The sequence below is a fragment of the Gobius niger genome, assembly GCF_951799975.1.
Source record: "Gobius niger genome assembly, chromosome: 16".
Taxonomy (NCBI): Eukaryota; Metazoa; Chordata; class Actinopteri; order Gobiiformes; family Gobiidae; genus Gobius; species Gobius niger.
The window spans coordinates 15080603-15099263 of record NC_136867.1 but is presented as its reverse complement, the minus strand read 5'-3'; positions in this window follow the sequence as shown (position 1 = coordinate 15099263).

The following is an 18661-nucleotide window of genomic DNA, read 5'->3' as shown; positions in this document are numbered from 1 at the left end:
ATGTTGGCTAATTAGCTGTCGACCACGAGCAAAGGTTGAGCTGAAGGAAGGCGAGAAAAATGTTGCTTTTCAAATGATGAGTTTTGGCTGTATAGTGACCCCATTAGCGACTAACCATTCATGAACGGTTATCGCAAATGTCAGTGTTTTGCAGCTGTGACAATTGTGCGAATGGACAATGGACACCAAACTTTAGCACACTGAATAATGCATTCATGGGTGTTCATCAATAATAGATGATATGCATAATTCAAGCTGAAGATACAACTGTTCCAAAGTTCTAACAGCACTCTTTAGCGCTGACCCCTTTTACCTGTGCTTGGTGTCATGTCAGGTGTGCGAGAAGATGGTCTGTGCTAAAAAGGGAAAGCTCTGTTTGCTACAGTGTGGTATGGTCTGAGAGTTGGTGATGAGGCCTACAGGATTTACCCTTTCAGATATACAGGAGTTTTACGTCATTTACAACTGTTCTTGTATCTGTGTGCTTTATTTGTCATTGTACAGTTGTGCAACAAAATGAAGTCCATGCGTTGGGTTTGTCCTGAGCCACTGCACCTGAGCGCGCCACCACTGTGGGTCAACCTGTCTAGCATGTTTTTGGAGGTTGGGGAAACTGGAGTACCCGGAAGAAACTTGGCTGCCTGCCTTCCAGTGATCCTCTGAAACAGTGCGCCGGCTCCTGGGTTTGTCCCTGTTTCAGAGCATGGTGTCCCGCACTGGTCAGCTCCATCACCTCCTCCTTCCTCTTCCTCCTGGGCAGCTTCCTCCACTCCACAACAGTCTTTCACCATCACCACCTTGGAGGAGTGTAGCAGTTAATCCATTTCATTCTCCAGTGAACGTCCATTAGCCAGGACAATAGTAGAGATAGAAGGTCTGTGTAGCTTAGTTGTGAGTCTTGTTGGATACCTCCTCGTTTGTCCCTTTTTTGTTTCCTGTAGCGCCTCTTGTGACGCCTCCACTGTGCTGCAGGTCTAGTGGGCTCTTGGTGCCTCTTCAATGTTTCAGAAGAATATTCTGTGCAGTGTCGTTGCTGTTCCTAGAACTGCACTTTTCTGGACTGAGATGTCTGATGTATTTCCTGGGATCTGCCATAGCCACTCCTTCAGTTTGGCAGTCACTGCCCTGAGTGCTCTGATGACCACGGGCACCACTGATGCCTTCACCCTCCAGGCCTTCTCCAGCTCTTCTCTGAGCCCCTGGTATTTCTCTAGTTTCTCATGTTCCTCTTTCCTGATGTTGCAATCACTACTTGGTATTGCTATAACAACCACAATGGCCTTCCTTGGCCACCATTACAATGCCCGGTTGGTTTGCCATTGGTCGTAGCCGCTTTCCTTGTCACCTTTTTGAAGTTGCCATTTGCTTGTGGCATTCCGAGGTACTTGTAATTGTCCTCAATGTCCACAGCGTTTCCTTGGTAATTCAACAAGTCATTTTGTTGTTACAATAGCAATAATAGAATACCAATGTGTCCTAAAAAAATATTGTTTTCATGTTTTCCAAAAAACGTGAAATATGAGTTAGGCAATTACGCTATGTGGCTAACAATTTGATGATTTGATTTGGCCTTTGGGTGATTTTCTACAACCTCATCGAGTTTGCAATGAAGTCCTGTTGATGTTGTATAGCTCCAAGCATTCAATGATCCAAGTGTGTGGCATTGAGTCGTGGGCTTTCTTGTAGATCCAGACAGTGCTCATGTTAGTGTTTTCGGGTTCTGCAGTGACTGTTCTGTCTACCAGGAGCTGGTGTTTGGCACCTCTGGTATTTTTACAGATTCCCTTCTGAAGTCGCTTGAAGTGAGAGGTGAAACGTCTTTAACACTAAAACAAACCCACACAGATGGTTATGAATATGAGTGTATTTTCAGAGGTTTTTGTTCAACAGTTGTTTCTTCAAATATCTATGAGGCAGGGCAAAGAAATGTCAATGCACATCCAGAAGTTAGTAATTCCCGTATTTGTGGACAGTATACTGTTTTTCCCCAAAGGTGTGGCTCATAGAACTTACCATAGGGATTTCTACAATAGAGCCTCAGATATTTTATATTTCTGTCTGGTGGTAGCCATTTTTCACCAAGCTTATAAGAGGAACCTGTCACATAAATCTACCAAGATCCGTCTCTATAATGTCAAACTAAAACCAAAGGATTTCTGCGTAATGTAATATTTACTAATATAGAGGCAGGACTTCTGCTCACCTGCTGGCTTTAAATGCAATTATATCCACCTTTCCGTCTTCAAGGTGAGTTTATTTAATACGCTGATCTCAGGGGCCGTTGTTGTCCGGCAGTATCATATGGCATCTGTCACATTCAACGATACACCCCCCCATAGTATTCATGTGAGGCCCTCTGTCCCATTTCAGCTGTGCAAACCACAGGAGATGAAGGAGAGCAGAGGGCACGGCGTAGATGTGCTCCAACTGCCAATGGGAGAATGTCAGCCGTCGTCACAGAGCGGGAATAACAAATAGCTCGCTGAGTGTCTTGACAAGTGATGGTCCCACCACTCCCCGCCCCGTCCCAGCCGAGAATTATGCATGACCCAAGGAAAAGGAACAGCCTCCAAATTCGCCGGGAAATTTATCTCATCGTGAGGGGCCATAAGACATTTTTGACAAGAACAGTGTACATTTTTCATGCCGTTCAGGAGTTAAAGCCAATGTAGGAAGGTAATTTGGAGCATGTGGATGTGAAAGCAACATGAGTTCCCGCTTTGATTAAAAAGTGCTGTGAATGAGCCTGATTTGGGCTGAATGAGTTTCGAATTTCACTTGTTAACAACATGGGCACCTTCCTACGACTTCAACATTCCTTTGCTGCTTTTTTCTATATAGCTGCCAAAGAATGTTGCACCAAATTTCCTACCTGTCAAAGCTCCCCAAAAGCTTTCAGGGGCGTTGACCACGAGCCAGACGGCAGATAGTGTTCCAGTTAAAGTTACATCTTTAGCAGCAGCAACATATTGGAAGTTCTGCCATCGCGCTGACACAAAAATTACATCTATTTTATCATCAGCCCGGGACTCATTCGACTCTGAGTGGTCCTAACAACGATTTCTGGAGAGAGGCTGACATCTTATCGGGTCCTGTTGGAATGAAACGTCTTCACCTTTTTAGTTTCACATCTCTCACACGCCGCACGCCGCAGGGACATCTCTGGCGACGTGATGATACGGTTTACGTAACAATAAGAAATCAATAAATGTTTACTTAAGAACAGCTTAGCAATTTGTAGACAGAAAGCTCTGGGGAAATGGATTAATAGTTTCTAGTGACAGCCTTGTGTCATAGCAACCAGGCCTTTATTTGTATTGAGTCCACTGAATTTCTGAAGTCACTTTTTACTGCATAATTGTGAGTTGTTTTGTTGAGTATCCTAAACCTTTGCAGAAGCAGGCTTCCCCAGGCTTGGGAGCAACATATGGAGTGCAGCCTAGTGATGGGAGTTTTGGGTTTTTGTTCAGTGCATGGGTATGATATAATTATGTGGTTGCCCATTTAATTATATCAAACCAATGTGTTTGTAGTCATAAGATCAATACCCAAAAAGAGCAACTTCTCAATACTGGAGCCAGTATCAAAAGTGCTGACACTTGTGGGGGGGGAAAGAAACAGATTTTTAATAAATGGGTGGATAAAACACAATTGTAGGATGCTATGTGATCTCTCATGCTTAATTCATGGGGTAGCTGTATGATTGATGTAATATTCCGTGATCACACCACTAGATGTCAATATTGTGCCTGGTTTGGGCTCGCAACAGTTCCTTGAGGTATTGGGAATGAGCTGAGGTTAGAGCCGTCTCATTGTTATAATTAATATGTGTGACACTCCACTACAACACCCATGGTCACCAGCTCTGTGCCAGGCCAGCTGCGACAGTCCAAGAAGGCCAAGCCACCGAGTGACCCGCATGAAAAGATGTCCAGCCACAATGGCCGAGGACAGCTCTGGCAACATGGCACCATTTCTGTGCGTGCCAATGTAGGCGTGTGCACGGCGCAGTCCAGTTCAATAACATCCAAGCCTCCCAATTGGTCCAGATAAGACACACTTTCTCCATAAGCACTCAATCTTATTCTGATCATCTGCTGCTGGCAATAATGCTGATTGAAAACACTCTCAGCGCGCCTCAATTGCCTCCATTTTTAGCCTAAACTGCTGAGGCGTGATGCAAATCTACAAACTAAGCAAGATGTGGCCCTTCAATAGCTACAGCGGGCCCCCCATCTCTTCAGTTTATCACAGGGGACATTACGCTGGGCTACGGCAGATGTTTGCATAGGAGGTGATGCTGTTGTGGCGAAGGAGTGAGAGCATCGGGTCAAGAAAACCATTTATGACGAGTTGAGAGAGATGTTGAAGCAAATGGTGTGATTGTGGAAAATCTAACTTTTATTTTCATGAGGAGAAAATGAAGCGGCTAGAAAAATACATTATTATAATGACCCGTTGGTGGTGCTGAAGAGATTTACTAAAGTTATACAACTGTGCAAGCGACTTTTATCATGAGGGGAAGAGAGCTGCTCTTGCTTTGAAATCACTTGTGTAGCCATGTGACTGAGGTGAGTTTAGGGGCTTTGCATCATTCCTCCGAATGAGTGTCATTTATGAACCAAGAGACTTTTATGTATACAAAAGCATTCAAATTAAACAGTGCAGTTTCTACATGTTGACCTATTTGCAAATGTAGTATATATGATTGAAAATTTTAATAAAACTGTCTGAAAGGCTGAAAAAGTAAAAAAAAAAAAAGATGTGTACCTGGGTCTCTAATGTTACACCTTACCATTACTTTTTTTTTTTTGCATTGCAGTGTGACTCAATATTCCTTCTTCTTTATTATTATTATTTTTTTCATATTTAATGTCTCATTAATCTCATATTGTATGTCCCTGGGTTTTTGACTCAGTTACCCTAACATATTACCCCATCTAAAAAAAATTGTAGCATGGTCATGGTCAACAAAAGGTTTCATTAGTTGGATGTTCTCGAGGTAAGACCAATGATAAGTTATCTCATTCACTTTTTACACGTTTGTCAATATTTCTAGTGAAACTGGGTTTGTCATTGTTAATATTCTATCCTGTTACTTTAAATAATTTCTAAAATGTTGATTTAATTTTTTTTTTTTTTTTTCACATTTTTGACAAATCAATAAAAATCTCAGTAATGTTACTTTCAGTCCTGTTACTCATACATGTATATGTGGTAACATGCGTGAGAAAGCATAGAAGGTTATCGCAGAATAAAAAATAAAAAATATATGTATGTTATGTAAGTGTAGGCTATTACTAGATTTATTGTTGAAAAATGTAGATGTTAGATTTTCAAGAAGTACAACAAGGAAATGGCCTATGACTATGATTAGTCCAGTTTCCATATAATTACCATGTTATTGCCGTGATGTAAAGTGCTATTGAAATGCCTTATGCCCATATTATTAATGAGTAGAGTAGCCAAAATATTTACTCAAGCAGAGGTAAAAAGTAGTAACCCAAATAGTTTCTCAATAAAAATATGTAATGAAAAACAATCCTGATATTTTCGCACTTATTTCACACCCTGAAATGTTATAAAATAAATATTACGAGAAGGTACAAGACAATTATTTAAAGTTTAAATGAACTAAAGTTGATTTCACTATGAAGCTTGTGTCACTTGCCGATCTTCTCACACTGAGTATTGTTGCTTCAAAATAATATTACCCTAGTAGAAGTGACAAATACTGTGTGACAGTGTGCTCTTACTAGTGCAGGTACTTGAGTAAATGTGTAAGTTCTATCCACCTCTTACATTCCTGGGTTTCAGCAACTCTTTCCTGCTGTGATGGACACAATATGACTTTTAAGCGTTCAAATGATATAATATTTCGTTCAGAATTGTTACTTGACATAGCAACAGTCCTAATTTCATCACTCAAAACCCATGAATACAGATTTTCAAAGAGAAACTCGTCCTGGCTCCTTTTTCTTTCTTTTCTTTCTTTTTTTTTTGTCAAAATGGATAATATACCCCAACCATGTGCCCCAACTGACAGCTAGGTTCCTGTCAGATACAAATTAGTGCAACAATCTGTCAGCCAACACAACACATTTTGATGATTGCCCAATTAGAAACATACGGTGAATTATTTTTGGTGAATCCTGAGAAATAGGTTACCGAGAGAGGCGCTACCTCTTGAACTTGGCTCACGAGAACAGCATTTAGAAATGTCATCTCAATTACCCAGGCAGAATGAGCAGATGTTGTCACGGAGAGAAAAACACAAAATTGGATTCTTACGCAACATTTCTTGGAGGCAAAACTGTCAGGTGTCAGAATGGCTTCGGTTAAACCTCAGTGGGCACAACATTTTTGAAGTAAAGGAAACTGTCAATGCACCAAAATAAAGTAGGATGACTTTTTCTTTGGGTAAGGGTTACGTTTTCTTTTACTTCTAACAAAAAGCCAGCGACGGTAAGGTGAGGAAACACTATGGATATCTTGAACTCAAGGACATCAGGTCACTAGCAGACAAGCTTTTGAAAGGGATTTCTGGCAGCAATAGGAGAGTGTTTGAGTGAAAACAGCCAACAAGTGAAAGTGTACGAAGAACACATTTGTTTTGCGTGGTGGTGGAGGAAGAAGAAGAAGAGTGAGTGGGAAATGTCACAACCACTGAACTGCAAAAACCACAATGATTGGGGCTAATTGTAGAAACGGTCCTGACACAACCTCCTAAATTGGTGCTAATGGCAATGAGAGGATTGTTGATAGCAGTGCAAACCTAAAATGTTTCAGTGAACCAAGAGAATTAGGGATATAATCAAAGAGCACACGCCCAGGACTGTGGCCCTTTACACTACAGTTCATGCACTGTGGTGTCTGAACATGGATTCGAAATGGGTGAGGGGCAAAAATACTATATCCACCAATCAAAATACAACACAAATTTAAAGTACCGTATTTTCCGTATTATAAGTCGCTCCGGAGTATAAGTTGCACTGCCCAAAAAAGGCATAATGAAGAAGAAAAAAACCTATATAAATGGTTCCAGAGTATTAGTTGCACCGGAGTATGTTGCACCAGCCTTGGAAACTACCTGGGCATGGAGGCGTAACTGCACTGTTGACAAGCCTCTCCTGGCAGCACGTTATTCAAGCACCCATTTGTGAACTCTAGCTGTGTCCATCTAGCTTTTAGCCCACGATTAGCTACTTTTGTTTTTTTTATTATAGAAAGAGTAACTTCCGCTTTTCGTCAGTCCCTCACAAGTTTCTCAGGAGTAGCAGATACTGGTACACAAGCCTAGAGAGCCCTCTAGCGGCTGTCAGTATGAAAATAACAAACATGTGAAATGACATATAAGTCTCACCTGCAGTATAAGTCGCACCCCCAGCCAAACGATGAAAAAAAGTGTGACTTATCCGAAAAAATACGGTAATTTCTAAACTCTAAACTGTTTTTTGCACCACATTACCTGAATGCATGTTTGACTGGATCTTTCTTTTATTGTCTATCAACTGAAATGCGTAGGAAAGGTCTGTTGCAATACAATAATCATGATTTCAGCTTTACAAGCTCACCCTTGTTGAAGTCAACAATCATCTGTGGGTGAGTTCAAGAAGAGTGCAGCTTAGTCATTCTATGGTGATGGTGGATCCAAAAATGTCATTTGTGAACCACTGATCTATTTGTGGACACACCAGACCCAAAGCTAACCTTCAAGTTGTGTGTCATTTTTCATAATTTATCTTGTTTAAGGCAGAGTTACAACAATATGTGGTGATGTGCCATCTTCATGTGACAACGAACATCATTGTCCCTGTTTGGTCTCTGGAGCTTCTCTTCCTCTTCCGTACACTTCACTTTTATAAATAATGAGTGACTTAGCAACTCCAAAGCAGGACCGGCGATACAATTAAGAAAAGAGAGCTCGAGTGTGGGATTGTTCTAAGCAGTAAACAGCATAGCCTCACACGGATTTGGGTTAATTGGATGGAAAACTCTTGCATTATACTATATCCCTTATGTGAGCTTTGGCAGAAAATGAACTTACAGGCTACATCAAGCATTTTGCAGTTGGCAAGTAAAAATATAGCGCGCCTTTTCGCAGCTCTGCTTGTTATGTCTAAAAATGGCTTAAACTGTGTTATGTGTAAACAAATGGAAGCCGGCGTAAATAATTTAATTGTTATGGAATCACAAGTTATAAAATGCATCATTTTATCACCTGTAAACTTTGTCAATCTGTTTCTTTGGCTGCACAATGGCAATGGTTCGTAAACCTTTTTCACTGACTATCCCCCGGCACATGCTGGAGACAAGCAGGCCAGCACGCCAGTCCAAAGACACGGCCCCCACAAATGCAAGAAAATAGAAAACTATGGCCAGAGAATGAAATTGAAAAAAATGAAATGAGCTGTTTCTTCACTTGTAGTTCTTTCTCCGTCACCCTCCATACAAAGATCAATCCCCCGGCCTGAACACAATTGTCACTGTAACTTTTGATTTTTTTTTAATTGTAATTCAGTATTACTTTAACCTCTTAATCCCCACTTTAACCAAGTGCTTTCAGCTAAAAGCTTAAAAAACCAAAAGAAACTTCAAAATTGCGCGAAAAACGAGACAAAATGGAGGATTAAAATATAACGTAAAATGTAATGTAAAGAGCAACAAAAAAGTGAAAAATGGCAATATCAAAAACATAAAAATAAAAAAAATTACAACAACGCAACAAAAAGTGGCAAGAAAGCAACACAAAAGCCACAAATGAGCAACAAAAAAGTAGGATGAAAAAGAACATGAGGAAAAAGGTCAATTTAAAGCCTTTTTTTTTTTAGCTCTCAAGTGAGGTGAGACACTGGCCTGTAGGCTGTAAGAAGCTCTTAGATTTGATTTGGGTAAAGCCAAACTGGAGAAAATGCACACAGTAAGAGGTTAAACTCTTCATATGAGGTTTGCAATAAAAAAAAAAAGTGTCTTGACCTGCGTCTAAGCCTCTGCCCAAGTTGAATAAGTGCTTCCACTGGCTTCACATTGTCTCTTCATGTGAAAACTAAGTCGGGTTACGAGATTGACTTCTCATGAAAACCTAAAAAAAAAAAGAACACTTCTTCTATCGTATTGTCATTTTGAGAAACAAGCATCAGTGTCTATTTCTTCCTGAGCTCCTGTCACTCCTCTTAATGAGTTGTCAACACTGGAACGGTATCACGCCCGAGGCCAAGATAACCGGAATCCATAAAGTCCAAATAATGACGAGGAAGCAGATGGTGAACATAACAAATGGGCAATAAACCCGCGCACTGGTGGTGAGTGCTATAGTCTTGTGTGCGCTTGTAGATGTTTATCCAATAGACATTTAAAGGCATTTCTGCTGTGTCCTTACAAAACCTGAAAAACTAATACACTATGCTAATTAGCTTCTTTTTTTTTTTTCTTGATATATTGCCCCGACTCAAAGGATTGTGGGAGGGCATGAAGGAGCCCATTTCAATTGTGTTGGAGGCCCATCTGAAACCTTCTTGCTCCGGACCCCAGCAAGTCTGTTGACGGCTCTGCTGGGGCACATCGACAGCAGCCACACCAGCGTCTACCACCAAAAAGAGCAGCGACACGTGAAGATCCACAAAAATGCATAACAAAGAAGAAAAAAACATATACAAGTCGCTCCGGAGTATAAGTCGCACCAGCCTTGGCAACTGGGCATGGAGGCGTAAGTGCACCGTTGACAAGCCTCTCCCGGCAGCATGTTGTTCAAGCACCCATTTGTGAACGGTTCCTCTCGCTATAGCCATATAGCTTTTAGCCCACGGATGTTTTCTGCATTATCGTAAGAGTAATTTCCACTTTTTGCCAGTTGTTCACAAGTTTCTTACTCCACACTTTTTTTTTTGCTGCTTGATAACCTTTTTTTAAAAATTGTCATTGGTACAATAATAGCAGATATTTGTACACAAGCCATGAGCACCCTCTAGTGGCTGTCAGTATAAAAATAACAAACATGTGAATGATATGTTTTGATATATAAGTCACACCTGAGTATAAGTCGTACCCCCAGCCAAAATATATTAAAAAAGTGTGACTTATCCAAAAAATATGGTAATCTCTAAACACTTAACTTATTTTTGCACCACATTACATGAAGTTGGCATGTTTGAATGGATCTTTCTTTTATTGTATCAACTGAAAGATCTGTTACGATCACTACAATAATCATGATTTCAGCTTTACAGGCTCACCCGTGTTGGAGTCAACAACCACCTGTGGGAAAGTTCAAGAAGAGTGTTATGGCTTGGAATAAATTCTTACAAAAAGAGCGGCGACACGTGAAGATCCACACGGCAGCACTTGCTCTAGAACTCAACTTCTACCTCCATTCATCCTCACAAGATACAAGACACAAAAATGAAAAGATTCCTTAATTTCCTTGACATCAACCATTTCCGCCCAATTTATAGGCAATCTCTCACAATTAATGTCACATAGAAATGGTTTGTATCCGATTTCCCTTGTGAGTTAACCACGTTACTTACAGATGTGCTATTCTGTCCAGGTATAACATGCAAAAAAAATGAAAAAAATCCACCCTTTGATAATTTCCCTTGAGTTCTTTAAACCTAGAGAGCATGCCCCCTTCTTATACAATTAAACAGTTGCTTTTTATATCCTGCCCCCATTGAAACCGCTTTCTTATTAGTCTTTTTGGCCTCAGTGACTCCCCTTTATATTCCATTAAGACCATGGAGCAGCAGCGCTAACCGGATGGCACAACTGGTTTAGATAAGTGTATTTTCCGTATTAGCCTGGCAGTTATAGCACTTAGTGGCAGTTCCCGCGTGGGATTCCTTGGACGAACTATTTGCGGCGGATGAAAATTGTGAGCTAAATCAATTTTCCATTTTCTTTTCGGACTTGACTTGGTATCCGGTGTAAGGCTAATGACAGAGCGGGCCGCCGGGACAGGCCTCATTCATCAAAGGCATTTAAAAGCAAATGGTGAGTTGGTGCGGCTGACTCCAACTGCTCATTAATTCAAATAGGATTACTTTGGAGCTTACCCAGCGTTTGGATAGAACACTATATCAATGAGTTGGTAAGGTTAAGGTATACTGTATTCATTCTTCCAAATCCGATGGGGAATACTGGAGATTCATGATCAGAATCACCTAATTGGAAGATTAGCATAATTTGCATGGGGGGGTAAATAAAAACAATACAAAGCATCAAATACAATTCTGTTAAAATAAATAAATAATGCGTTTCAAGTGCCATAGGGTTTCTAATGTAAAAAAAAACAAATGTACTTTTTTTGATAAGTACTCCTTTCACCCCGCCTATACAGTCCAACCCAATAATAGGTCTTCTTAGCCTGTATTTCCAGCCTGAATTTACATTTAAAACTGCCAGTGATTTACCTACTAACTCTATGATGCATGTACTTACGATAAGAGATTCACTTTTATATTCAGTCCAGACAGTTTGGCTGAAAATACAGTGGAGCTTTCCAATAATGTAATTAGTCTTTAATTTATTTGAGATATGCATTATGCAGCTGCAGGCGAGTGGGCAGAAGAGTGTGTGGTATTTAAACTAAAGTCAGGCCTGGGCTGATAATGCATCTCTTTTAACATTAATGGCGCTAACCTTTGGACCATAATCTTGCTGTATTTGTCAGACTTAGAACAACTCCAACATACTTTTGTTTAAGGCTCGCCTAAACATGCACCAGGGTGATTTGCATGTAACCAAACTGAGATAGAGGATTTGATTCCCCCAAGAGATAATTTATGTTTTCAATTTATTCATGGATTTTTTGGGAGGTTTCATAATGGTGGACCTCATCAATGGAGTTTAACATGTCCTCAGCAATGAGAGGAATGACGCATGTGGCATCCACTGACGGACTCGGGAAGTCTTTCTTGCCCAGAGCGGTTAGGCTGGACAGGCTACTGCATCCTCGCAGCCAACAAAACAGAAGCAAGAAAAGTTGAGTTAGTAGAATTCCAGAAAAGGCGCAGTGAAGAGTAATGCTGATTTGTATGCTAATGTTATGCGGTTCAAATCCCGCAGAATATGCTTTACATTATTCCAGCGGCCTAGTGTTACACTTTGAATTTGACATGGACCAATCTAACCACAACTGTTACTAAATATGTTTTTTACTCATTTCTGTGCATGCTTGTAGCCTCTAGATGGCTTGGAATCAGATCTTTGTACTTTTATTTATATTTTAGACACTGACTTGAAAGCAATACAAACATGTTATTGAATAATAATTATTATTAATAATGCTGTCAAAGTCTACAAGCACTTCTTCTGTGTAGAACATGAGTGTTGGTGAGCGCATGGCTGACGCTTGAAGCCCACATTTTTACAGAATGAGCTCTGCATTGTTTCACTCTTGACCACTTGGCGGAGTAGTGAGCGGAAACGAGGTCAAGGAACTGTGTGGTTCACTTAGGGGAGACGCACTAATGTGATGATATAGGTAAGGTAAGCCCTTGAACAAGCCCAAAGTGATTACATTTTACTGCAATACAATGGAGGGAGCAAAATGGACAATTAGAATTGTTTTTGTTTCCCCATAAAACAGGGTTCCTCCAAAGGGCACCACATTATGACTGAATCACATTGTACGTAGAATATTTGTATAGAGGTATAAATGCAATTTAACAGGGAACATTCATCATTCATTCCTAAACGTATCAAACCTGTAGTCTGAAGTTATACACACAGACAGATCTCGAGCAGTGTGTGGACTCTCTGCATTCAGCGATCATTCATACAGTCTTTTATCGACCAAAAATGACCTTGTATATATTCACTGAGAACGACAAAGGAAAAAATGTCATTGGTGCCAATGCAACAACACAATGCATGGAACTTTGCACACACACGATGTCTCATTCTTACTACTAAAATGTGAAAAATTCATCAGAAAGGTTCAGATGTCTTGACAAATCCTACAGTGCTTTTGTAAATATAGGATAGCCTGTAGGTTTAGGATATAGGTTTTAAATTCCTGTATTAAGCACAGGTTAAAAATGGATGTCTGTTTTTTTTACACTCTGTGTCTTTTACAGAGGAACACAGTGGCTGCTGGGATGGTTACATGTTGTAAATGTGCCGTTGTTTTTGTTGAACATGCTTTCAAAGTTGAGCAGCTCCTTTCTGAGTCATGCATGGCCCTCCTCTGTCAGGAGAGAATAGATCCTCCTCCAGGACACCAGGTTGTTGCAGCATCACTCAGTCAGAAAGTGTTTTAGAAATGTTCTCAAGGAAGTAGTTGTCAAGTAAGCTACAGTGATGAAGCCTAGGCGTTAATTCAACCTGGGAGACTAATTCCAGCATCACCTCCAGCCAATGATCGCTTCCGAGAGGGCCACACCTCCACCTCAGCCATCAGCGTAACGCCGGGCTCAGACCTAGAGCGGCGGAAGAGAGGAGAGCGGCGAGCTTCCATTCATTCCCTATGTTGCCTGGCGACCGGAAAGAAGCCTCCGGAAAACCACAGGAGAGCGGCGAGATACGGGCGGCCGGAGCGGAGACTAGCGTTAAAAAAATTTCAACGCTATGCAAATACAGAGCCATATCCGGCGGCGGCCACAGAACAAGATCTGACAGACACCTGTGTGTAATTGGCTCATGCGCAAAAGCTGCGTCTCAAACCCACCTCCACGTGCTCCTGCACAAGGTGGGCTGGCGAAGGAAGTAGAGCAAGCTGAGCGACGGAAAGCGTTTTTTTTTTCCCGCTTGGTGTGAGCCCGGCGTTAGAGCCGCACCTCCGTAGCAGCCAATCATCGCCCTCGGTCCCGCTTGTAAGCCCCAGCAATCATGGTTCGTTCGCTTCCCAGCTGCGCTGCGACCCGCCTCCACCCCATCTCCGCCTCTTTATGGGTCTTCCATACCACCACCAGTGTCCAGGCTCCGGGGGAACACATCCCTAACTACAAGCTGTTCATCCATACTTGCTTTCATACATACATCGATGTCTACCGCCGGGGTCTGATCGCCAAAACTAATATACATGTCAATAAATCTTCCTAATCGCTGCTTTTGACAGCAAAAATGAATCATTCAGGGTGTGTGCGCCGTCTTCGGCCAATAGGTTGTATCAACAGTTTGTAGGAACAGACATGCACAAATTCTAAACCAGGTCGCTAGATCACAAAACTAATATACATGTCAATAAATCTTCCTAATCGCTGCTTTTGACAGCAAAAATGAATCATTCAGGGTGTGTGCGCCGTCTTCGGCCAATAGGTTGTATCAACAGTTTGTAGGAACAGACATGCACAAATTCTAAACCAGGTCGCTAGATCATAAAAATAGGAAAAATCTGCTCAACTACTTTTTTATTTGCTTTAACACAGTGACGTTTCGGGCATAGGCCCTTCTTCATACATAGTCTACTCAGCATACAATACAATTGCAGTGCATGGTGTTAACACTGACACATGATCCACAGGGTGAACATGGAAAAACTCTGCATTCAAATACTTTGCTTTACAATGTATTTTGTTGAAAGTTCCCCGGGTAAACAGGGGCAGCTGAACTTTAGTTGACTTCATTTGGCACTAACATTTGGGGAGCAGTTGTGACACAATGACACCCTGAGAGTAAAAGCGTTTGCTTTTAGTTGAAGAAGCAGATGAGGCTTTCCCTGGCGTAGCAGCGGGATGAGAGCCAAGAGTGTCCATGCATACAAACATACCCAGACGTGACGTCATGGAGACAGGCCCAGGGACAGTTAGCTGAATAAAGAGGATCAACAAATCATCAAGACGCAGCCAGTGCCAAAAGATGGAGATCTAGTTTCCACAGCTCCGGAGTTAACAGGGGAGACTGATGAAGTCAGAGGAAAAGCAGAGCGACAGCCGTGGTCAGGAGGGAGTAAATAGGCCAAAGATGTCGGCGGGACACTGGCTAAATACCACACAGTGAGTGGTGGTGAGCGGAACAAAAGGCCAAGCCCAGAGCACGGAGCAGCAGCAACAACAACAACACTGATGGAGGCAGAGAGGATACAGAAGGCAGTTCAAATACACCTTTTTACTTCAGGTTTATTTGAACTGTGGTTTTGAAGAGCAATTTGGAAGAGTCCAAGAGGTGGCAAGGGCAAGGACTGAACAAGCAGTGATGAGTCTGTGAGATGATGACTTAATCATGGGGCTCAAGTGATGATATCTAACAGCTGTTGCCATAGCAATCAAAAAAGTAAATATGATCTAATATATGGTTCAACGTCCTCAAAATCATCACAGAAGATTTCAATCCCATGGAAATATGTATGGCCTTGGTCTACGGTAAATAGAAAATACTTAAACTACATGTGTTTGAGTGATAAGGAAATAAACACAAATGTTTAAACTTTAGCGTGTGCAATGGAAACTTTGGCTATACCTTAATCTTTAACAAGTTTCAAGGTGCTATTTGCGTAAAGAACTGCTAAAACATTTACTTCCACATTTTTTTCCTCAGTCATCATCAACATCCATCAAGGCCGAGCCACTTTAAAGGAACCCATTTTCCGTCATCAGATGTAGCGGGAAAACGAAAGACTAGATCTGCACAAGCCTGATTCCCTAAGACCATCATCAGATGTAGCCAACATAACACATTCACTAAAATCATTCCCCTCATGGCTGCGCAGTAAAAGGCCCAGATCACTGACTCTCTACATTAAAGGCCTTTATTTAGCATGTGTTTTTTTTTTTTTTATGGCAAAGTGTTAGTAGTACCTCTACAGTGTGTGGCTCTAATGAAGCTCTGGGGTCATGAGTTATGCAGAATGGAAATAAACTACGCGGCTGATCTTTCCGTGCTCCTCGTTGTCGACATTAAGATTGCCTTGTAGTGTGACGCTGAGGTCCTGAAGTCGGATTCTGCCTGGAGAGCTCCCGAGCGAAAGCAAAAAAATAAATGAAAAAAATGTCACCACGCCGTAGCACTGGCTCAATACAACTCCCGGGAGCCTGCTGACCTATTTAGCAAAGAGGCTAATTTGGAATTTTAAACTGTGTTGGAGGGTGGTCATGATAGCGGGGAACACAGAAGGTTGTTATTCTATAGAAAGGCGCAGCATATGGGTCATATAGTCATTAAGCTAAACACATTGTTTTGAAATGATGACACAGAAACAAAGACTTTTTGTGGGAATGACTTTGGCAGTTGTCGCTCCTTTGCAGAAATGACCAGAAGGGCTGACTGTCATGCACTTCCCAGTAGTTCATATTTGTACCTATTGGAATTGATGCCACAGCACACACCCGCAAAACTTTACACATTAACTGTATTTTGGACAAAACTTGGCCATTACCCGTTTTGTCCATTTTGTTCTGCTTCTCACACATAACTTGATTGTGCGTCATTACCACTATTTTCCACAGTAAAGAGATAAACCTATATTGTCTTAATGCATTTCCTTTTGTCAGATACACTCTAGAATCCTTTAGAAGTATGAAGTGCTTTGTATTTAGATCAGCTAAACATGCACTACACATAAAACCTACGCAGCAGCAAGGCAGCAGAGTCCATTTACCTTGCACATTAAATGAGTTGCTTAAAGCTCCCGAACACTTGGGAGTTTGCAGTCTGACGGCTATGACAGGCTCAGTAATGCCTAAGCATGTGTTTATATAGAATACTATATAGTATTGATCACAGGCAAGAATCTGTCTCCGTGGAGATGTAAATAAGATTAAGTTATAACTATAACAGCAACTCAATCCTAAAAAGTCTCTCCGTACTGTAAGTGCATTGATTGGAGAAAATGGGTGAAGGAATGCATTACGCTTGAACTAAAGTGGCCAGTTATTGATTATCAATAAACATGCTTTTGCTCAAGGTAAATGTTATTATATCCCAAAGAACACTCATTAATTACATTAGTCCCCTTATTGGACACAAAAGGTACCATGACCTCCTGCAAGAGGCCCGTTTCAATGAGGGCCATTGACCGAGGCAGGTGCTGAATCAAACTACTTATGTAATGACCAAAGTGTTCCATGACCTTTTATAAGTGTTCCATAAAGTGCACTTACCATGACCCACTGTTTATGTATTTTGCTTATTATAAAACGGGTGCATCTGTTAGTGACGAGCTTCTATGTACATTCAAATAAATGTGTATATCCAGAAGGGCCTTGTGTTTTTTTTTTTTTTTGCTTTAAAGGGACTATACAGAGTTTGATGCTAAAATGATGTATTTTCCTCCCCCTATATATTCCAGCAATGTCTCTAAAAAGGTGTTAATTTGGGTCCGAAGTGCCGTCATGCACAAGCTTAATATAGAAGCTGCAGTTACGCATAAGACCTGAGGTGGCAGTAGTGAGTATAAAATGACTAGCTTGCATCTAGCCCCTTTAATTGAATATATATAAAGTAAATGAAAATCCATTGATAGAAAGCTGTGATGAAGGCTGTTTTTTTAAGCATATTCAACTGAAAAACATATTTGATTGAATTTGCTAACTTTAATACAATAGGGGTGAAGTTATAGCCTATATCTGACCTCTACTGAGTGCGGCCCAGTTTGTCTATCCTTCTGTATGTGAAAAGTTTTGACACCTTGGGTCTAAAACACAATTCAGTTATCACCACGATTCAAGTGCACGTAGTCTCTGCTCTTTTGGAGACAACTGCAGCAACATGCCTCTCGAAAGTTCTCACTTTACTACGATTTCTAAAATCCCATCAGTCATTCAGAGCGACGAGACCGACCAAGAGAAGCAGTGAGTGAGGAAACGTGTTTGAATTCGAGCTTAGAGTTTAATTAAACGACTGAATCACAATGTGACGACTTCGCTGAAAATAAAAGGCAATTGACGATGTGCCTTTTTTTCAGGGATTAGATCAGGATTCTGCTTTCATTGCCATATCACCCAGCTCTATCGCCTCAGGTTTAGACTTACGGCAAAACAATGTGCAAATTTCTTACTTTTGGAGACGAAGGATGTGAAGTTCAACGTTTCACCTCTTAACTCCCTCCTGAACCAAGCACATTTTCTCCAAAAAAAGCCACAAAAAAGAAAATGTGAAACTTACATAAAGACATTCTTGTGAAAACTTTGGAAAATGACCTCAGCTTTGATACTTCAAAACACCCATCAAATAGAAATGCCACACATTGCATCATTTTGTTTTCACCAAAAGGGGCAAAGTGTGATCATGTGACACAATGTTTCGCTCAAGTATTTTATTGACACTACTGTCAGTCAGCAAGCATAAAAAAGCTACTTTTAAATACAGACGAATCTATTCAGACAGCTTTACGCGTCTGAGGAGAAATAGCTTGGCCAGCTCTATCTACTGGCACTATCTTGCTTCACTTATTCCTTACATCAATTTCCTCCAGACGGGTTATTAATAAACTTGAATTGAATCAAGCATGGCCTGATATTAAGATGCGAAGGCAGTGTGGCATCTCTTTAACAATACTCAAATAGAACATGCTCATCTTTGCAGCTCCTGACAGGATTAACTGCATCAATTTACTGATTTTTTTTTTCTTCTTTTTTTTTTTTTCCTTTAGGGACTCGAGCGCTAAAAACCTCCGCTAACACTGTCCAACCCACTCGCACGATAGTATGTAATTGCCTTGAGCCGGCGCTGGTGGAAGTCAGTGAATCGTAAGTGTTATTTATGTTCAGACCGTACCTCGCTCGCG